This window comes from Zeugodacus cucurbitae, chromosome 4 (genome assembly GCF_028554725.1).
Source record: "Zeugodacus cucurbitae isolate PBARC_wt_2022May chromosome 4, idZeuCucr1.2, whole genome shotgun sequence".
NCBI classification, from domain to species: domain Eukaryota; kingdom Metazoa; phylum Arthropoda; class Insecta; order Diptera; family Tephritidae; genus Zeugodacus; species Zeugodacus cucurbitae.
The window spans coordinates 68,268,034-68,291,733 of record NC_071669.1 but is presented as its reverse complement, the minus strand read 5'-3'; the positions used below and the strand labels follow the sequence as shown (position 1 = coordinate 68,291,733).

The 23,700-nt window shown below is 35.2% G+C and overlaps 1 protein-coding gene across 1 annotated transcript in view; it reads left to right on the top strand.

The window, feature by feature from the left end:
* Positions 1–343: 343 nt before the first annotated feature.
* LOC105213967 (EGFR adapter protein) overlaps positions 344–23,700 on the top strand; it is a 55,646-nt gene continuing 32,289 nt past the window's right edge. Inside the window, exon 1 of the mRNA XM_011187096.3 lies at positions 344–1,543. The gene's annotated coding sequence lies outside the window, so the exon portion shown is untranslated. The remainder of the gene's footprint in view (positions 1,544–23,700) is intronic.

The following is a 23,700-nucleotide window of genomic DNA, read 5'->3' as shown; positions in this document are numbered from 1 at the left end:
AATACGTTCCACATTGCATTACACGGAATGAGAGCGTAAGAAACTCATACAAATGCACCAGAATGGCACTCGTATCTCATAGATACAAAAGACACTTGTAGCCAATGTAGCATTTGTATGCTGATGGTGTAGTGGCATTCACAGCTGGTCGACAATTAGACGATACCATCCACAAATGATACACATACACACACAGACACATTAGTGGTAGTGGAGATAAAAGTCGACGCTGTCGTCATGAACTGCGCAGTCGACAGCGCTGCTACTACAATTATTATTGCTTAGCTGTGCCTGTTGCTGCTGCCATTAATGCTACCGAGATAGTGTTAGCCGACTGTTGGCAACGCAGTCTCTAGTGGTCGCATCGTCAACCGACAATTATAAACTGTTTCTGAGTGGTTCGCTGTCGATGTCAATGATGGCAGCGACAGCATAGTCTTCATTGCTTTTGACGTTGGCGTCGTCGTCGCTGCCGCCATCGCAGTAGTAGTGGATGGTTGGTGGTGGTTGGGGCCTCTGTTGATATCGAGCAGATTGAATGTGCATAAAATTTATGTTCTTTTTAGTCCATAACGACGAGTCTGCGAGTGTTAACGTGCGCGTACGCAAGACAATTGTTGAGCTCACTACCGAAGCGTCTGTGCGTTTCAATCGGAGTGTTGATGTTGCTTTAGTGAGTTTTTGGCAAGTCAAGTGGCCAAGTTGTGTGTTTTAATAACTAATCAGAGAATTTAGTGTTACTGATTGCAAAAAAAAATTATAAAAAAATCAAACTAATTTTAAAATTATTTTAGTGCGAGAATTTTGAGTGAAAAAAAATATTAAAAAAATAATTTTCATTTAAAAAATTAATTCAGTGTTTCCCAATCAGAAATAAGTGCACGCATATTTTATTCCAAGTTACAAGTGTTGATTCTCCAATAAATTAAATAAAAAGTGCGAATTGCAACAACTGCGCAAATTGCCAAGTTACACACTCACACAGTAACAACAACAACAACAACATATTGTAACCGGCTTAGTTGGCGTTCAACGAGCCTAACAACCATTGAGGCAGCCAAGAAACCAATGTAACTGCAAGTCTTCTGCCTGCAAGTCCAGCTGAGTCGTGCCGTAAGCACCGCCGTGGCTATAGATAGCGCTAAAATACGTGTTGTTGTTGCAGTGGCAATAAGAAAAAATTTCAAATAAATGCAATAAATACAAAGAAAATAAATGGGAATTGTTGCAAAACTTCCATTAAACGAGTTTGATACATAAACACATGCAACACATGCAACACTGTCTTACAAGTGTATAAGTGTAAGTGTATTATTGGTGTCGGTGTGTGCGCGCTCCGGAAAAACCTGTTGCATTCACACGCTCGCTGGCCACCACAAACGTTGGTGCATTCATACTGCTGCAGTGTGTGTGTGTGTGTTGCATGCAACAAAAAATGTCCCGCTGTTGAATTGCATGTGGCATGAACGAAATATATATTATATTATTGCTGCGAGGCCAATAGAATAGAAGGCACTAAATAATCGCATTGCCTTAACTTAAGGTAAGAAATTAAAGCGTGTGAGTGGTCATCTCTGATCGGTGCTTTCTTGTACTTATGTATTCGAAGTGAGTTTGTCGAGGTGGTTCTTATTGGATATATGTAGGGAATACAAAGCAACTAAATGACTTTTCTTGTGCGATTCGTGATATGTAGAAAGATAAATATAAATTTTATAAACGAATGATTCTCTTCCTTTAATTTCCAACTGTTTGAGTCATTGGATATTGCCAGGATGAGTAAATAGACTCAGTCTTTCCAAGATGTATGAATGCGCTTTTTACTTTTGCATCATATTGCACCGAGAATTAGTCTTTGTTGTACGTTGGAAAACTAGAAAGTGGGAGATGTTTAAAATTATGTCATAATAATAGACTTGAAAGCTCTCTACTAATCACAACACACATCAGTTTATACGCATTTGTAAAAAATCGAATCAAAGGTAGTTAGACATGGTACTCTTTTCCAAATTTAGGCGAAATCAAATCTTTCAATTCTCTTCATTTTGAAACTATATAAGTGAACTAGCCATAATAATTGAATATTCTGTAGCAAAAACGAAATTATATCGATCTATTTTTCCCCTAAACCCATATATACAGATTTTCGTGAATTTTATTGACTTTAATATGGATATATCTGCCTTCAACTGAGGCATAAAATATAAATTACAACCAATGTGTTTCCCATTCTAAGCAACAACCTGTTCTGTGCTTGACTATTTGTCCGCCGGATCACTAATTAAATACAATTTACAACAACTACATATGTTGGCCTACAATCCAACTTCAAGTCGAACATGAAAAACGTCCACCCACGAGTCAACAAAAACAGCGAGTTTCATGTCAGCAATGTAAATAAACACGAAACATATGAAGAATAAAGCTGAAACTGGCGCTGGAATGTATGGCACGATTCATAAATAAATAAAAATGCTCTAGAAATATAGTGAAAATGTAGTAATGGGTGTACCAAAAAGGGCATTGCAACTCGAAATCTTTAAGCTTGACATATTTGTTGACTATTGTCAGTGGCGCACGCAGGAAAAAAATTTGGGGGGGTTTTAGGTAAAAAGACAATGTTCCATTATTTTATTCAGAAATTGAAGTCTAATCTTCTTTTAATTTGGGCCATAACATTTAAAATCTCTTCCTCCGTCACGTCTATATCTCTGTGGATATTCAAGAGAGCCATTCCGTTCAGGCGTGCTTCTCCAGTTTTATTTCTTAAATATGTATTAAGCCTGCGAAATGAGGAAAACGAGCGTTCACTTGAAGCGACAGATATAGGGATTATTGCTCCAATCTTTAAAAAACGATGCACTGTTTTGAAAATTTTTGCATCGCAACAATTCAACGCGTCTTAAAAAGTTTTGGATCTCTTTGTTTGATTTAACCAGTTCCTGAAAATATATTCAAAATTTTAGTTAGAAAATATAATCTGAAGAAAAGATTTTTAACCTTTTCCACATTCTAAATTCAGCAACGAAATCATCGGGATCTTCTACATCAGCGGTTAAGTTAAGACACTCAAGTATTTTTTTGCAAATAGCATAATTTTTTTTAATTTAAATTTATTTCACAACAGTTTGCTCATGGAACGAAAACTGAAAGTCATAATAAAAATTTTTCGAATTTTTCCTGTATTATGATTAACAATAAACTCTAAAAAAATAATAGAAACCTTATTGGTGACTTTTCAGTTCAGAACTAATTTTCAAAAGAAGTCCATTTTCGACTCACAATTCCCCTTAAATCTAAAAATATCCAGGCAAAGTCCAGTTTATATTTTTCTGGGTTTTTTAATTGGCCTACATTCCCACAACTTTTTGATACTATCCAGATACAATAGGTTTGTTTTAATTTAACATTTTCATAGTTTCAAAAAATTAAATTCTATCAGCAGAAAAGTATCAAAATAGGCCGTTTGTGAACAAAAAAGTATCAAATCACAAAATTTAGAAGATACAATTGTATCAAAACGGCAACGCTGTTAGTGACTAATGTATTCATTTATTTTACATATTCATACATCGTCGGAAGAAAGATTGCTTTGAAAAAAACAAATTACAATTTTTCAAATGACTATGTAGAATTAAATTATATTATTTAAAAATTCAATTACTTTGGGGGGGTTTTAACACCCCAAACCCCCCCCCCCTGCGTTCGCCCCTGACTATTTTAGTATATCGAAGGATCGCAAAAACCACTTAATCAATTATTTCTTAAAGCTCAAAGCTTCTGTTGTTGTTGTAAAAACATAAAATAATCTAGAGAATTCCGAGGTGACAATCATAGGGCGGATAAAAGGCCAGGTCCATTCCGGTTACATAGACCTGAATGCGGTGGAAGCAACTAAAAGCTTTTCAACCAGACTGCTTGATTTTCTGAAAAAACATTTCACTGTCAATATGAATTATTTATGTCTACAAAATATGATCACTGGATTGCAGACATCCAGAAGAGAAAGAGCACTTCAATGTCACTAACAAGCAATTTCATGCAATTTTCTCACAATAACTCTTATACGTACGAATTTTCATCCACTCACCTCGAGAGGATTATAAAACCATTCAACGAATCAACGAAAATTCCATTTTGGCGAATAAATTAGTTACATTTTCAATTTCAATGCCTACATTTTGAATTTTTGTATAGATGGTTTCTCAAACTATTTCCGACAGGTGGCGCTATGGTTGATAAAGTGTTAAAATTCATATTTATCGCATGAAATAATTATATTGGAGTTGAAAATACATTACCTAAGAAATGCATTCCAAAATAAGGAATAAATAAGATTCAATTAATGAATTAATCATTATCTGACGGTTATTGAAGCGATAACTTTAAATTGAAACATCAATATCTCTACATTAACTTAGGATTCATATAGGGCAGCATTGTTTGCATACTGGTTTTTCCTTTAGCGAAAATCATAACTGTTTCAATGCATACAGAATGGAAGACTGCGGAACTTTTTGATCCAGTGCTGGAACCTGGTTTAAAACTTAACCATTCCAGTTTTGAGAACATAAAGCTTACAGATAACCTCTTAAATTGTTCACTGGATACGGCACTGGTGTTCGCGAATTTTTAAGTAAAAAGTTATATTCAGAAGAGGTTAATATATTTCTCGTGAGACCACTTGAAAGTAACATGTTCCAACACAGCGCAGTTCTTTTTTATTGGAGAACAGTTAAGCGTAGCAACTAACTCTAGCTTCAGAAAAAAAATTAGCAAATTCTTATTGTTACTCTGTCAGCTTTTGCACTATTTTACATGCATTTTAACAGCGCTTTTCCTAGAATGTAGCATGCAACAAGTGACAAGACAGTAATAAAAACTGTATGAAGAAAAAGCAAAATAATGTATTTCTAAGCAAAAACGAGTAAGAAATGCATTGTGAGATCGATATACTAAGCGTAAGAAAAAAAATCACTAACAATATTCGCGCATGAATATTTCATTTGTGGAATGCGGTTGCGCATGCGCGGCAGTTAATTTACAGCCATCGCAACAAGAACAACAACAACAGTCTTGGGTGCATGAGAAGCATGGGAAAAAATGGGCATGTGGAATGTTGTGGTTGGGAAGCGTGAAAATATTATATGTTTATGCACACACATTTGAGGTTATGCGTGCGTAAGCTGATTAGCATATTGTTATAAATTGCTGTTGAGTTTTTTGCAATAAAATTTCTTACTAGTGTACTTAAGAACAAAACCAAATCATAACTTCAACTACTAACAAATTACCGTCGTGTAATTTTTATTACCAACACTTTTATTACGTAAGAAAATTAAATTTAACAAAATTAGCGAACAATAAATTGTTTTTAAATAAATTGCCAGCGAGCGCTCATTTGCGGCAAATCATGAATTTAAGCAGCTACAGATGGAGTTTTGTACAAACAAAAAGGTGAATTGAAAAACCTGATTTAACTACGCCAACCATTAAAGCTGCTGGCAACGTACAGTAACAACAACAACAACAGATGTGCAAAAAACTGTGTATTTAACTAGCATTGAGCATTGGGAATAAGCCGCCACAGTCACACAGCGCGACCAGTAGTCGGAGAGAACTAGAAAAATCCTATTAAAAGTTATTGCAATCAACAGCGCTAAAACACACAGACACATACACCTGCACATATACACACCTGTAGCAAGGTAAGTGCACACAAATCACGTGCAGGCAGCGTCGTCAACCTGTGCTTGCCACTTGCTTGCCCCAAAAGACACTTATTTACTCGTTCGGCGCGAGATTTGTTCGACAGCGCGAATATTCGGTTGCCTAGCTACTATCTTGATAGGTGTTTGTTGTTGTTTTTTTTTTTCATTCTTTTGTTTTAAGAATTGCAACAGCTGCTAGTGCTTGCCCCAACCTGTAGTGGACACAGCGCGCGCTATAATTTCAACTTTTCATTTCTTATAACTGCTTTTTAGTTGCTGATATTTAGTTGTTGTTGTTGTTCTCATTCGCATACACTCAAGGTGAGTTGTGACCGACTTTGATCTGTTAATGTAGATAATTTAGAATTGTAGCACCTGTTTCGCGTTGATTTGATAGTCAGCAAGAGAGCAGTTTAGAGCAGTTCTTAAATATTGCAAGGCTAGTTGCTCATTGGAATTTTTAAGCTCAAATTTTATTAAATTTTCGATCTAATTGGAAAAGATAATTTCTAATCTATTCTTCTAAAATCGTTTTGGCTCCGAAGCCCGAAATCGGCTAATGTTCCTCCGAATATCTCTATCCATGCGGGCTGTCCTAAGCATCATACTCATTTTAATCGATTTATCAAGGTATCCAATTGACACTTTAATTTGGGGATACGATATTGAAAAAAAACTCTGGATCTCTTGATAAATAAAGTATATTTCCTTATTTCACAAAAAATATATCAGAAAAGCTCAAAAAGCTTTCACTTTCTAAAGCTAACTTAAAGCTCAAAGCTTCTATTGTTGTTGTAAAAGCAAAATACTCCCCCGAAATGCTTCCGAGTTGACAATCCTTCGGATAAAAGACCAGGTCCGTGCCGGGTACATAGATCCGAATGTCGTGGAAGCGACTGAAAACTTATCAACTCGACTGCTTGATTTTCTGAAAAAACATTTCACTGTCAATATGAATTATTTATGCCTACAATATATGATCACTGGATTGCAGACAAGAAGAGAAAAAGCTCTTCAATGTCACTAACAAGCAATTTTATGCAATTTTCTCATAAAAACTCTTAAACGAACGAATTTTCATCCATCCACCTGGAGAGGATTATAAAGGCAACCAGCGAATCAACGAAAATTCCATTTTGAAGAATAAATTAGTTACATTTTCAATTTCAATGCATGCATTTTTAATATTTTTTACAACAATTTTATAACAAAAAACAACGCTACACACGCTCGACTTGCTGACAAGAGTGCAGTGGAGAAACGGTAAAATAATACAAAAATGCAAATTTCGCCTCTTCACTCTTCCTACGAATACACAGGCACACTCGTGGGCTTTCACAACCAATAACATAAACATTCCATTACAAAAACAAAAACAAAAGCAATATTATTATGCCTACTCGTACTGCTGCCTCCGCTGCTGCTACAGTGTGGCAAGGAAGATATGCCAAAAATTCACTGACAACCCATAAACAAGTCGATCAAATTGATGAGGAACGAACAGGCGAAGACAATCATAATGATTATGATTGAGGTGAATAGCAAGCCGGAAGGCATAAACAGATGCGGAAAATGCTCGCTTAAACCACATACATACATACATACATATATGTATGTATATTGAGTATACTGTCAAAAGCAACAACAATAACAATTGAGCCAATTTAATACAATATCCATTATAAACATACAAACATACATAAATTTAATGTTTATGTACGAAATTTTAATATTTATGCTACACCGTGAAGTTTATTGGCCGATATCGTCCGGAGTTCATAAATGCTGAAAAGAGGTCACCATGGCATTTTAAGTTGGTAATAAATTTAAAAATTTAATATATAATAAAGTGGTAGAAAAGTAAAAAAATCCACGAGTTCATGCTGACAAGTAACTCCTTGATATATAAATTATTAAATATGGATAGTTTTTGATTTGGTTTGGATGAACTGCTGACGTCTGAGAATGTTCTCTGATAAAGTCAAACGATTTTAGAGTATATTTAGAGTTTATGGCTCCTCCCAAGCTTTCAATTCAATACTTGAGCTAAGACTCCATTACTACGAATTCATTCTTGAGAGTTGAGGGTCACAAAGGTGTCAAATCAATTTCAAATAATTATTTTTAAATACCCTTGAAGTACATTCAATGATTCAATGATATATAAAATGCTTCTTGAAGGTAAAAGTAAAGATAGATAGAGAAAAGAAAGAGATTTCAAAGAAAGATTGAAAATGAAATTTGAAGAAGCTAAACTTGAACTAAAAAACAGTGTATCTTACATTTCCAAATTGAGTATTACTCTTTGAGTGCAATAAGACTAGTGAAAATAATGAAAAAAACGCTCGCATTTTCCCATTAACTCGAGTTTATTGGTAATAATATTGTTAGTATTGAATATAAAATTTCCAATAACTCTTCTCAAACATCGCTTTTTTGGACCTTTTTTTTACTTGACAAGTATTTATAAGCTCAAAACTGTAAACTCAAGTTTATAGCATAAAGCGAAGGAGCTCAGTCAGTGCTTCTTACATTCCCACCACTTGCCAGTACTTCATAAACTCGGGTTTAACGCTCTAAGTCTATGAACTACTGTCGAGTTTAACGCCCCGAGTTTATGACATAACTTTAATTCATGTCAAGCTCTGTGAATCACATATTTTGACCTCTTGAAGCTCTTTGAGCTTGCCAAAGTGAGAAAAAGTACGTCAAAAGTTATATATTCTAAGAAAGGTAGTTTTAAGGCGAAATAAGCCCTCAACTCACCTACATCCTCGGCTTTGTGAAGGTCAGCGTGTCATCACGTTAACTCCTTTACACTCACGGACAACCAATACCACTTAACTTTGCAAAGACTCCAATATTGAACTGATTTCTCTTAAGACTAGCTTTATATTCGACGTCCAAGCTATGCACTATAATTCCCTGCAGCTGAGAAATCTCACAACTTTTCGAAACATTAATTTTCCAAGTGTATGCTCATATTCTCCAACATATATGTTTATCATAATATTATATAAAATTTCCACCCAACGTTCATTTTGATGAACTCACCTCTGAGCCATACGAGCTGATCGTGTGAGTTGTCAGCTCTTTAAACTCAAGAAAATTGATGGAAGCGGAAGCGCACATTTTAAGCTACTTATTAGTGGCTTAAATGCAGATAGAACCATTATTATTCAATCACGCGCTACCTGACTGCACTATCGAGCTCGAGCTCAGACAAACCCAGCCCAGGCTACAGTGGCTGATTAGTGGACCAATAATGTTGTAAAAGGCTGCTTGGCTAAGAAAGAGAAAACGTGTGCATATTGACAGTTGGGCCGTTATGTTCGACATGACTTTGACTTGTTGCAACATGGTGAGTTACATTTGATCATTATCTACACACCACTACTACTACATAGAAAGTTGTATCAATATTTGATATGAAATGTATGTGAGTTTAAGTGTTTAGGCACTTCAAAGTGTTAATGTTGCGCAATGAGTAGTTATATATGTTTGTCAACAAGAAATTATTTTTTATTAATAAAAAGGTTTATTCCTGTTTATGTATGAGTGTGTGTTGCCCATTCAAATCACGTTTGATGTTATTAAATACATTAACCAACATTATCGCTCATATCGGTGTTTATTGGTGGATTAGTGTGTGCGAGCACATTTTTTAATTTTTTATTTTTTTCCTTTGAACCACACTGTGTGTACAATGTGTAAATATTTGTACACTAATCGACTTATCTTTTTGTTTGTTTTCTATTGAATTCATGCAACGTCGGCTGGAGACATGGAGACACATAAAAACGATCGCGTCCAATATCTTCTTACCTTTGGAATTTCCATTCTTGTTGTTTTTGGTGTTGTCGTTTTTTTTATTTTTGAAGTGACGACTGAGCTTGTAATGTGAAGCGTTGCTTTGGCTGCGTGTGTGTAACAACGGTGTCAAATTCGGTGCGCAGCAGCTTGGTGTCGCTTTATCTGATTTCGAGTTAAGCAATTCACGGATCAGCGAAAAGTGCTGGTGAAAACAATGGACCACATGACAGCTGTAAGGCCGGAAAGAAAAACGAATACGATTTAAATATTATAGATTTTTATTGCGATCGTAAAATCATCAAATAATAGTAAGCAGCGCTTTGTTTTTAATTAAACCAGTCTTTAACCCTTGTTTGAATGGTAATTAAGATTCTTAAGAAAAAATAAAAAAATGATTTTAATATAGTCTACATCATAATAATACCAAAAAATTTAATGGTAACAATACATTTCGATATTTTTTTGGTCTGCAACGAAATTGTGTTACGCAACAAAAAAACGTCACGCTCACTTTATACACATATATCTCATATAGAGCGCCACCTTAAGGAAGAATTTAAAAATTTCTTGCGATTATAGTGTTTTATCCGAACAGTATAAAACAAAAATCGTTTGAGGGTTGCCACCTGTTTGAAATTTTTATTTTTATTTTACGACAAATAAACACTACAAACTGTAGAAGTTATAGTAAATTTCTTTTGATTAAAGTGTTTTACCCGAACAGTATAAAACCAAATCGTTTGAGGGTTGCCACCTGTTTGAAATTTTTATTTTTATTTTACGACAAATAAACACGACAAACTGTAGAAGTTATAGTAAATTTCTTTTGATTAAAGTGTTTTACCCGAACAGTATAAAACAAAAATCGTTTGAGGGTTGCCACCTGTTTGAAATTTTTATTTTTATTTTACGACAAATAAACACTACAAACTGTAGAAGTTATAGTAAATTTCTTTTGATTAAAGTGTTTTACCCGAACAGTATAAAACCAAATCGTTTGAGGGTTGCTACCTGTTTGAAATTTTTATTTTTATTTTACGACAAATAAACACTACAAACTGTAGAAGTTATAGTAAACTTACAATTTAAAATAATTTTAGCGGTGTTGCCACCTGTTGGGAATTTATAATTTAATAAAATTTATTAATTTATTAAATGGACAATGCAAGAAATATAAATTTTAAGTTTTCTAAATATATGTACATGTATGTATATTCCAAGAAAAAAATGTTTATATATAAATAAAAATTTAATATAATATATACATATGTACACACACTCTTCGTTTGAACTTTTATATTTAAGAATATGGCAATGGTTGACTTCACATTTGTTAAATCCGTTAACCTACTTATTTCTACTGAATATTTCATATTTTTCCACTCCCTCCGCGCTCGGCCTTTTTCTTTTTGCCACAAAAAATCCACAGCTTATTTCTTTGTGCGACAATCCGATTTACTTATATAGTTATTTATTTATTTATTTATGCGCACAAGTTGACATGAAAATAAATCGCCTATCGAGATGAAATACTCGTAGTTTCAGGTTCATTCAACCAATTGGACGAGTTTGAACACAATCAGTTACACAAAGAGTGAAGAGATGTGAAGCAGTAAGTGAAACTATGAGTACAAGGTTAGGTTGTAGGTTGTGTAAATAGTTGGCTCTTTTTAATTGTTGCTTAATAGTGTACTTATTTGGGTAGTTTACCGTAATTATAAGACAATTAAATTGTTCTTTTGGTTTAGGGTTTAATACTTGTTTATTTATGACCACCAAACTTGTTGATTACTGTTTGAAATGAAGCGCGTGAAGCTTGAGAAATGGTTACCAAAAAAATAATGCCTTAGCAAAGTGTTTAAAAAGTGAGGTTAATTGGCGCCAGAAACAAGGGACTCTTAAATGTATCATATAAAACTGGCATGTGCTTCAGTGCTATACTGAAAGTAGGTCCGTCTTCTATAGATAGAGCTTATATGTAGAGCTTATCTTCTTCTACATATGTTAAGTTAGATATTTATCTCGTTGAGTAATATGGTAACTAAATATGTTGCAAGTTACTCGGAGAAGAAATGATATCATATGATGATTCTTCGATAATGTCGTTCACATAGGAGTTGTGGTGTGTAATTATGTGATGTGGCTCTGCTTGGCCTTAAATAGAACCTCGCTTTTGCGGGGAAAATTCTCAAGATGCTCTCAGCTGATTCGGTGTTTTGGAGTGTTCCTCATTTAGTAAATTATCCAACCTTTACAGATACCCAACACCAATTCCTAACCTCGTACTGTAGATTTCTTCGTCACTTCGCTTACAAAGTAAATATTATATTTACGAAGCCTAGAGATTAAATAGAAGTAATGCTCGGTATTGAAACGTCCATCTCTAATCTTGTCATTCAGCTGTAGAAACAGAAAACAGTTCAGGGAAAAGCGAAAACCGTCCAAAAAAGACGATCTAAACGATAATGGAATGATTACTCTATTTAGCTGAAAATTTATTTAAAATAAATCTGTTAAATCTAAAAAAAATATTAAAAATTTCAAACAAGCAGCCTACAAACAATTTTTCTTAATGGTATTCGGGTGTAATTCTCTATAATGAAAATATTTTTCTTTTTTTAATTTTACCTAAGCTGGCGCTGTACAAGAGAAATATGTACATAAAGTGAGTGTAACGTTATTTCGTTGCGTAACACAAATTCGTTGCATTCCACATAAACCTCCAAATGTATTTCTGGCACTTATAAAGATTACTCTATTTAGCTAATAATCTATTTTGGGCGCGTTTTTTGCTTGGTAGACTTTTCATTAAATACCTCGAAGTAGTAAAAAAGTTGAAAGAGACCTCGGTCAAGGATCGAACGGGTCTGATTGAAAGCACCATACACTTGCAAACAAAAATTTGTACAGCTCTTTAATATTTTATTTTTGGCTATCCCCAAACAAGTTATTTAGTCAAAAAATGGGTGAAGACCTTTTCAACATTCCATTCTTTCTAGAAAAATTTGAATTTTTTATATTTGTTTTCCAAGGTTCGTCACTTTTTCATTTCATTATTACAATTATTGTGCTTTTTGAGCAACTCTTTCCCCAATTCTTATAGCGAGTTTCATGAAAACTTTTTACTTACATCATTCCAATGGTTTTTTAGGGCTTCATGTGCTTAATTTCACCAACTTCATTTGCATTAACCAAATAAGAAATGCTTTGCTGCGAGTATAATTATGCGCGCATCCTCAAACCAAACGAGTGTAATTAAAAAAGTAATGCTTTCAATAAACGCAATACTATTACCGTTATACTTGGCAAAAATAAGTTCCTACCAACTACAGTTATATGTACATATATGTTGCTAACATGCAATATAAAACTTCTACCTTTGCAAAACAAATTCCCACATATGCATGAGAATATGCAAATTCGCTAGAGCGCGCTATTCCATATGAGTATGTTGGTTGGTGTGTGGCTTCATGTGCAGGCATTTAAGTGTTGGCTTCCCACTTTTGCATGAATAATTACAATGTTTATAGCAAAATAAAGCGCTAGCTTCCGCTCGTTACACATAACGGTTTAGTACCGCCACTGCTTAGCGTGTATAACTACATATATAAGTATATATGTGTGTATTGGAGTGTATGCAATAAAGCTGAGAATGCAGTGTAGTATAGAAGTTGGAATACTTTCAACGAGAATTGTTTAATATTTGCTTAATTTCTTGCTTACCTACACTAACACACATTTGAATACATATATATACATATGCATTGCTCATTATGCACTCCGATTATTACGCGCTTGTGTGCGTATGTGTGCTTGCAGCAAATTTGTATAGTCAGCTCATCATATTAATGTAATTATCCAAATTTTTGGCATACCAAAGGAGTATTGTGGCAAGCCAAGGTATAAAGAATGTTGTGCTGCATGGTTGGTATGTAAGTGCACTGAGGGAAAAACATTATTTTCATAATATTGGAATTGCATTTAATCTAAAAATCTCAGTGTAACCGACGTAGCTCACAGATAATTGAATAAATTATTCTGCAGAGTCCCTTATAACTTTCTATTTTAGAACATTTTTAGTAATTTGTAGAAATTTCTTAAAAGATCCCTAAGTAATATTTGATGGAGCTCTCATCGAGCTTAATACTCTTCTTATACAGTGGAACTTCCATAACTCGAACTTCTATAACTCGAAGTTCTCCATAACTCGAACTCTTGAAATGGCAATAGAAGGCAACTTCCATAAAAATTTTCTGCCATAAATCGAACTTTTTGGTCAGGGCATAATACAAAATTTAAAAATTTACTGTCGAGGCCATAAAATTTTTTGCAAAGTAAATAAATAAAACTGGGTATAAATCTATATATTACAGCCTTTGGAATTTTTTTATATTTAAATGAAAATTCTATAACTCAAAGTCTCTTTATCTCTAAGTTTTTGTGTAGATTATAGTGATTCGAGTTAGAGAAGTTCCACTGTATTATTCAATAACTATTTATAACCAGGGTAAAGTACACAGAGATCACTGTTTACAGATTCATAAAACGTTGAGAGAGAGGGAGAAAGAGGGACGTATTTACTTGATCCGAAAATACGCCGTTCGTGTCTTGGACTTAATATACCGATTACTATGGAATTTGTTGGCAGGAAATTAATATCTGATCTTAATTAACGAGGAATTAACCAAGATGTCCATAATAAAATGATCCCTGATCAGTACTTCGATTGTTTGGATCTTCACTTTACATTTTAAGGGGGGGTAAGGTTTGCCAACTTTTGTTTCATTTTTGTTTTATTTTTTTTCTGAACCATCAACATCTCAAGAATATTGTGTTAAAGTTTTAGGTCATTCGGAGAAAAACTAACGAAGTTACAGCAGGTTGAATAACGGTACCTCCAGCTATCTGCGCTGAGTGTACAAAACTTTGAATCGATTTTCCCAAATATGTCATTTTTAAAGTCGGTGACCAGCCTACAGAAAAAACTACTGCGTCAATCGTTTTGAAATTTTGAACAAAAATTCTACATATAGCTCTCGAATGACGTCGAGTTTTTTAATTTTAATTACTAACAATTTTACAACAACAAATAGGTCGATTTTTTCGTCTAAAATCGTCATTTTGGCTTGAAAATGGTACCAAAATTGAAAAATTAAAAAAAACTCGACGTCAATTGAAAGATAAACTAATAAACTAAAGAAAGCATTTTGATTTTTTGGTTTCGGATGATCCAGTGATGCTGTAGGCTGGTCACCGCACAAAAACTTCTTTTCGAGGTGCCTGCAGAGATCGACGATAAATCAAATGTTGTACTTTCAAAAATAAACCTACAGCAATAATTGTTTCTAAAAAAATTCATGAAAAAAGGTCCTTTTTCGACGAAACAAACCTTACCTCTCTCAAGAATGCAGGAATAAGGATGTTTGGAGTTGTGGTTCTTTATAAGGTAAAATACGTTTCGGAATCTAATGAAAATATGCATTGAGTGTAATGCCATTTGAGTGGATTATGACAAATGATTTGGATGAGTTTATGATGAACTTGTTTCTACGGTAAGATCGGCTTTAAATTAAATTAAATTATCTTAACCGAAGAGCAGTCAAATTAAGGCACCGAAAATTCTTCAGTGTAACCAAATTTAATTGCATTTCATACAGCGGTTTTCACCCAGACCGAAGTGCTCGAATGAGCACAGTACGAATTTTTTCAAAAAAATAGAAGAAGAAAATGAAATTATTCAAACAAAATTATAATAATAGCTTCAAGAGCATCAGGCAAGTAGGATGCAGCAGCAGACTCACAGACAGTAGCGGCTAAAGCCACTATCTACCAGTACGAGAAATAGATTCCTACTATTCTATAAGTGCTTGGACAATAAGCGAAAGTGCTTCCGCAAACGACACACCAATACTCACACAGCGCCGCAATAAATTGCATGGCAACATCATCTGTTTTATAAAAACGTTGGTTGACGGTGTGCGAATATTTTTAGTGCAAACAACAAATTACTACTGGCTCAGCGCATTTATTTAATCAGCACACACACACACAAACAAACCGACTTAACTGTGTGGGTGTGTGTGTGATAGGATACATGTGTGTGTGTGTTGGTATGGTTGTTGGCGTGCACTTAGCGCATTAACAATTTTATTGCGCACGTCCACAGGATATACACCGTCATTTATATCTATTGTTACACATGCATAAGCTCAGTTGAACGTTTGGAAGCTGCTGCACACTTAGTCCACCAACTAATTCTGGCAACTAAATAAAATGTAGAAATACCTTCGGACTTCTTTTTTCCTTTTTATGTGCAAACAACCTACACACACATCGCTAAACTGCAATTCAATTATTTTTATTGAAAGCCACGTTGAAGTTGTAGTAATAAAAAGTGGAGAATTCGCTCAAAAAACTAGTGAAAATGGTAAAGAAAATTCCAAATGAAATAAACGCGACAAGGCAAGTTAATTGAATGCTGACAAGACAACTGGAAAATTGATGGTGGCGGTTGGGATGGAATATGTTTTCAATGGCATGTGAGGCTGCCCTCCAACAACTGAATAGTTGATGCTTTTCTTTAATTATTTATTATTAAAAATATGCTGAAAATTCATTGAAACTAATTTAATGGAAATATTAACAGAATATCATGTCGATAAAACCACTTTTAAATTCATTAAATTAATTTAGAATTTACAAAAACGTTGCCTACATTAGGGCGTATTGCTAAATATTCTAAAAATGTTATCCAAGTCGCATACTAAGTGTTTGAGCTATACTTTTGAAAATAAAGTACTTTTAAAAATTTCTACTCAATTGTATGGCGTGTATTGTGATCTTAAAATTTGAAATTGAAAAAATGTATGTTTCTAAATTTCTAATTTTAGTATTAAGATGAGAAGACCTCCTCATAGGAAGATCATTTTCTATAGTATTTTAGATTTTCCAGTGCCGAGATGCAAAACTCAGCGGCTTAGCCTTGTAATAATCTAACTCATACCTTATAAATATCCAATCTATAAACTATGGATATTTTTATAAATTTTCCTGCTGGGCCCATCGATATACATTCATTATACACATGTGAAATTAAAGTATAAATTACTTTGGTGGTTTTGCTCTTACAGCCAGTGATTATGTGCTTTTAACGACTACGATATCCGATTGACTTACACTTTTTTTCTTTTGCCACACATTTTTTAATTGATATCAATATATTACTACCTCAATTTAATTTAAGTGGACACGTTATACAGTTATAATTGGTGAATGCATTTTTCATTAGTGAAGATTTTACGATTACGTTTTAATTGCATTTTTTAATATAAAGATATATATTGTTCGATTTTTTGAATATCAGCAGTCAAAGCTTTTATCGAAAGAATACATTTAGGCTCCTTATTAAGCAGCATTAGCAATTTTATTCAAGTCACGCACCTCCTAAAGTAAAGAAAATTCTATAAATCCCATATTGACAGTCCCTATAATGACAATTCTCCTATAAATCCTATTGATCATTATATTCTCGAGATCAAGGACAGCATAATTTGATAAGGCTTTCAGATGATTTCAAGCAGCATACATTTTTGCTACCACTTTATGCTCAGTAACGCTGACTATTGTAGAAGAAAAGTTTATATAGGCATCCCCGAGAATTTTTACTTCGAGAGAACACAACAAGTTCCATTGAGAACGGCTGTTTTATTTACGTCCGTTTATATATATATGTATATATATTTGGCGTAGGAACCGCTTTAAGCGATTATAGCCGAATCCACCAGAGCGCGCCACTCATTCCTCCTTTTTGCTTTTTGGCGCCAACTGGAAACACCAAGTGAAGCCTGGTCAATTTGCACTTGGTCTTTCTCGGTCGTCCTCTTCCGCGGCTTCCTCCACCGGGTACTGCATCGAATACTTTCAGATCTGGAGTGTTTTCTTCCATCCGTACAACATGACCTAGCCGCTGTCTTTTTATTCGCTGAACTATGTCAATGTCGTCGTATAAATCGTACAGCTCATCGTTCCATCGTCTGCGGTATTCGCCGTTGCCAATGCTTAGAGGACCATAAATCTTGCGCAAAACCTTTCTCTCGAAAACCCCAAGAGTCGTCTCATCGGATGTTGTCATCGTCCATGCTTCAGCGCCATACATCAGGAGTGGAATAATGAGCGACTTATGGAGTTTGATTTTGGTTCGTCGAGAGAGGACTTTACTTTTCAATTGCCTACTCAGTCCAAAGTAGCACCTGTTGGCAAGAGTGATTCTGCGTTGGATTTCAAGGTTGACATTGTTGGTGTTGTTGATGCTGGTTCCCAGGTATACGAAATTATCTACGACCTCGAAGTTGTGACTGTCAACAGTGACGTGGGAGCCAAGTCGCGAGTGCCCTGACTGTTTGTTTGATAACAGGAGATATTTCGTCTTGTCCTCATTCACCACCAGACCCATACGCTTCGCTTCTTTATCTAGTCTGGAAAACGCAGAACAAACGGCGCGGTTGTTGCTTCCGATGATATCAATATCATCGGCATACGCCAGGAGCTGTACACTCTTGTAGAAGATTGTACCCTCTCTATTTAGCTCTGCAGCTCGTATTATTTTTTCCAGCAATAGATTGAAGAAGTCGCACGATAGTGAGTCACCCTGTCTGAAACCTCGTTTGGTATCGAACGGCTCGGAGAGGTCCTTCCCGATCCTTACCGGGCGTCCGTTTACCGAGACTTAATTCATTAATTTCCCATGCTTTCAACTTCATTTCAATGGCTTTAAGGAAGAAAGCTTCTAATAATTCGGTAGTTTCGTATTCCTCGGCTGTTAGTCATTAGAAAATGGTTCAAAATTCGATAACTGCAAAAATTTAAACCCTCTCGTGATGGATTGAAATCAGTCGTTGTTCCAGAAAAGACGCTCTAGTAAATATCCGCCAATATATACAATTTTGCAATATATATAGAAGAAGTATAGGTATCTGATGCAATTACTTAACCGCAAACTCATATTGCATAGAAAATTAATTGCCTATATATTCTGCGGTTTTTCGCCATTGTTGTGGCTCTCTCGTGCTCGTCTTTTCTTAGCTTCGCTTATTGTTGTGGTTGTTAAAAAGCACAGTACATAGCTAGTAACTCAGCCAACAAAGTCTACAAATAACCGAGCATGCAATAAAGGCTTTGTTTACTGGCTCCAAAAGAAAAAAAGACGCCAAGCTCAGCTTGAGCCGAAGATGGTGGATAAGTGAGAATGCAATAAAGGTGTAATCAGGCATAACAATAACTGCAGTGAAGCGCTCTGTGCGTTGAAGACGACGATAGGTGGGGCCACTTCTGTACAGCTGTCAACGAAAATTGCTGCCATAGCAATACAGCAACAACAACAACAACAACAGCAGCAGCAATAATGAATAAAAAGGCATGAGCATTTCATCAAAGTCAAGCGCAAAATCAAACATCAAAGCGTGCAACAGTAATTGTTGTCGGTCAATCGGTGCGCTTGATTGGCTACGCAATTGTGTTTGACGAGCCAAACGGCAAACTACATTGTAGCAACAGTGTAGTTGCCACACAGCCATATGACCATGCGCTTCGCTCCTCATGAATGCAACAACTAGTTACGGTTTGTTGTGACCATTTATGGCCAGGGCTGCGCCAACATTTCACTGCAACGATGCTCGGCTAATTATGAGTGATATTTATGTGGCAATGACGACGGGATTATTTCTGTGATTAATGTTCCGGCTTTTTTCCTAAGGCTGAAAGGCCACCATTTATATGATCGAATGTTGTTACAGTTTGCTTTGTTCTATGGATTTTATAATAATTAGATGACCGTAGAAAGTGTTCATAAGGTTTTCTATGGAAAATAATTAAACAGTTAAGCCTATTTAATATGCGGACTATAAACTTCGCTCAGCTGTCATGTATCTGCGTAGTCAGATTTATGTGTGAACTTACGAATACTTGCCACATATCAACATGACACCACATACGGATTTGGTATTGCCGCTGCCCGTTTTGGGCTTTTGCGGCTTCTTAGCGATGCCTTATTTATAACTTTCGTGTTCATATGCGAATCACAAGTCTGCTGACACTGTTTTGTAAGAATGGATATGTGTCTTGTTACAAATTATGCCTTAGTCGGAAATTTGTTACAGCTTTCATTTATGATTTCCGATAAATGTAGCGCTTTTGAGCTTTTATGGAGCTTTCGAACGATTTATGGAAGCTTTTGCATGTTAGAAATAGGTCTCAAAAGGCTTTTGACTATAGAATACATCTCCGCTAAAGCCTAAGGTATTTCCAAGTCATACCTAACGCAAAGGCTAGAAACGTTGGTATCTTAAAATTGTATTTATTTTATGATATACTTGCTTTTCTTAAATATTGATTGCTTTCTTCGTTAAAAATAAGCTAAAAACTTCAGATTCTCTTTCAATAAAATCGTTTGTGATATTTCTTGAAAATCTGATCTCGACAGAAATGCTAAGCTCTTCGATAGGTGGCGCTGTTATTGTAATATTTAAGAATACCGTATTTCTGGATCAGGATAATGAAGTTTCTACCTCTATTTTGTGTATATTTTTACAACGAAAGTAATTCTTAATAAAACCAGTAATTATCTGAAATTTACGAACTAAAAAGTTTTCGAACTAATGCGGTTTTAATTACCGTTAAACTGCAACTGAATTGCAATTTTATTCACGTTTATTATTTCTTTACTTCTTTTCAACTGTCTGCAGTTTATGAACTTCAAAAATATGACATATGACACATGACGGAACCAAAATTCTGTCGATCAAACTGCGCTGACAGTGTCGATGTCGTATAACATATACTCATATACCTATACTAACATAACCTATAATATAAAGCAACTGCATGTCGTTGGAGTTTACCTGTCATATTCGCCATAAATGCGGAAAATTACAGAACATAAAGAGAATTGGCAAAAGTAACAAATGTCAGCAAGTCATGACAGCAATTAATTGACAATTAGAGAATAAATGTGGAATGAAGAATGAAAGAGGAACGTTGGACGCAGAAGAAGGGTTTGATATATAGTATGTATACTTATAGGTGAATATAATATAATAGGGAAAAACAAAGGGATATACTACTATCAAAGAGAAGATATGATATCTTCAATAATAACAAACTTGAAGAAGTTACTCGGTGAACAGGAATTTGAATCGAATGAGGAGGTTATCCCCACAGCGAAGGCCTACTTTGGACCTTTGATGAAGGCCTTCAAGTATCAGGTCATATCTACATCATACTTTGCAAATTTCTCACTTTCTATCGATGCTTTTCATTCAAAATTTGCTTGAATGCAATAGTTCGTTCTTAACATATTCCATAAAAATATAACCCCAAAATTCTTTCGAAAGAAGATAAAGCTGATTGTCTTTTCTTTTAATGCTGTAAGTCCAGATTAAACGCAATTATAATCTTTAAATGGACTCACTATAAAATTTACTGTATTTATGTTTAATGCTAACTTGACTAGAGTTAAAGATTAATATCTGAGTATTTCTGAAGCTTTCAAAACATCAATCCACTATTGCTTTGGAATTAACTCTGATTTTGTTGGTTTTTGTATTTTTTTGTTCATTCCAGAGAGAACAGATGACAGCTCTTCATACCTAATTCTAAGTACTAAATTCATGAATCCTCAAATCTTACCAAATAATCTAAGACGAAACTAAACTAATGAGATCTTATATAATACTTTTTTTGCTCAGATTTCAATCAAACTTTCTTGAGAGCTGTCATTGAATTGTTTTCTCCTGAAACCTAATTCATCACAGATAATTACAACCACTTGCATGTACTACATGTTGAATGTTGAAGAAGTTACTCGGTGAACAGGAATTTGAATCGAATGAGGAGGTTATCCCCACAGCGAATGCCTACTTTGGACCTTTGATGAAGGCCTTCAAGTATCAGGTCATATCTACATCATACTTTGCAAATTTCTCACTTTCTATCGATGCTTTTCATTCAAAATTTGCTTGAATGCAATAGTTCGTTCTTAACATATTCCATAAAAATATAACCCCAAAATTCTTTCGAAAGAAGATAAAGCTGATTGTCTTTTCTTTTAATGCTGTAAGTCCAGATTAAACGCAATTATAATCTTTAAATGGACTCACTATAAAATTTACTGTATTTATGTTTAATGCTAACTTGACTAGAGTTAAAGATTAATATCTGAGTATTTCTGAAGCTTTCAAAACATCAATCCACTATTGCTTTGGAATTAACTCTGATTTTGTTGGTTTTTGTATTTTTTTGTTCATTCCAGAGAGAACAGATGACAGCTCTTCATACCTAATTCTAAGTACTAAATTCATGAATCCTCAAATCTTACCAAATAATCTAAGACAAAACTAAACTAATGAGATCTTATATAATACTTTTTTTGCTCAGATTTCAATCAAACTTTCTTGAGAGCTGTCATTGAATTGTTTTCTCCTGAAACCTAATTCATCACAGATAATTACAACCACTTGCATGTACTACTGTTTCTCAAGTGATACGACCTTCAAAGATTTCCTTCAAAATCCAAATGCGCTCTTCTGCTGCCGTCAATTCTCCCCTTTGCTGAAGTGGTTTTTGTGGCGGCTTTTTTAACATCCACTTCACAAACTGCTTATTCAGCTTATATATGTATATAGCGTGTCATTGTTATTATTGTAATTGTAATTTTCATTTTTTGTTGTTGTTGCATACTAACTACTGATCTTGAGCGCATTGTGCGACCGTTAAACCACTTGTGATGCTCTGCCACTGACTGGCAAATCAACAAACCGCTCGCATCCTCACTTCCTCAACTTCAAAGTATGTGTGTGTGTGTGGATCTTCCGTCACTTCAACACAGCAACTCAACAACTTCAATCAACCGCCTCAACGATCAGTTATGATGGCCGGCACAAGTAGAATGTTGTAACTGCCATAATCGGCTGACAGGCGCAACAACAATAATACAAGCCGTTGGCTACTAGCGCTACTCGGTGCACGTATGTGGAGCGCATGCGTAGTGGAGCGGCAACTGTGGCAACAACAACCGGAGTATGCTTTGGCGCAAACGCACTTGAAAAGTACAATTATGGCGCGCTCAAAGTGATCTTGCAACCGTGTAGATATGATGATTGTCATAATCATGTTAATGACGATGATGATGATCGTGTTGAACGTCAACCTTCATGTAGTTGCAACATTTCATAATGATGCTTAGCATATTACCATTGCTTGTTGCCACCGCCGCCATCAGTCTGTTGGCAGCTAGTTTTTGTTGTTGCCTATTATCTTAGCTTTAGCTGCCGCTGATGGCTCGGTTGATGGGTTTTACTTACCTCATTGTCTAGCATTGCATGCAACATGCAATCGTTGGCAGCAAGCAACTGCAGCAGCAATCGGCGTCTGGTTTCTACGCGACAGCTGCGCGTTGTGCGGCTATTGCTGTGCGCCTGTTAGCTTGGCCATGAAACAGTGACTTCGACTGCCATTATCGCTCTAACTAGTTGGGATGGCAACACATTGCATGTGGCATGTTGCATGCTCGACGCTGAAAACAAGCCAATTGATAGTGGAAGTTGTTTGTGTGAGCGAGTCAAAGGAGCTTTTTTTCTTGCTGAGGTGCTCGCGGCGAAGTGGTAGCGCCGCGTCTGAAGTGAAAGAGTTGCTAAATGTGGTTAGCAATTGTTGCTGTTATCAAATTGATTGCCCGTTTCCTATTGCTAGCGATCTTGATTATGCTAACCGCAATTCGCCACACCATGAAATGGCTGCCAATATTTATATAGCATTCACATTGAGCATAAATAATTGCAGATTTGCGAGGAATTTAATTTGTGGTGGTTCGCTTAAGTGAATATCTGTGTGTTTTGAGTGCTCGGTAGCAGGAAGTTGCAATGAGAATAAATCTTCGACTGGGTTAAAACATGGAATTAGAGAGTTCAGAACTTCCGCTGACTTAAAAAGTGAAGAAAGTGGATGACTACAGTTAGAATTAAATATTATAATTTTTTAATGTTTAAGGTAAAATAATATCAAGGCTTTTGGCAACCATAATCTCAATGCTAGTTAAATCTAATCATCTATGTAATTGTATTATGAACTAATCGTAATGAAGCTTTCACAGGAGCTTTCACTTGTAGTATATCGTAATGAAGCT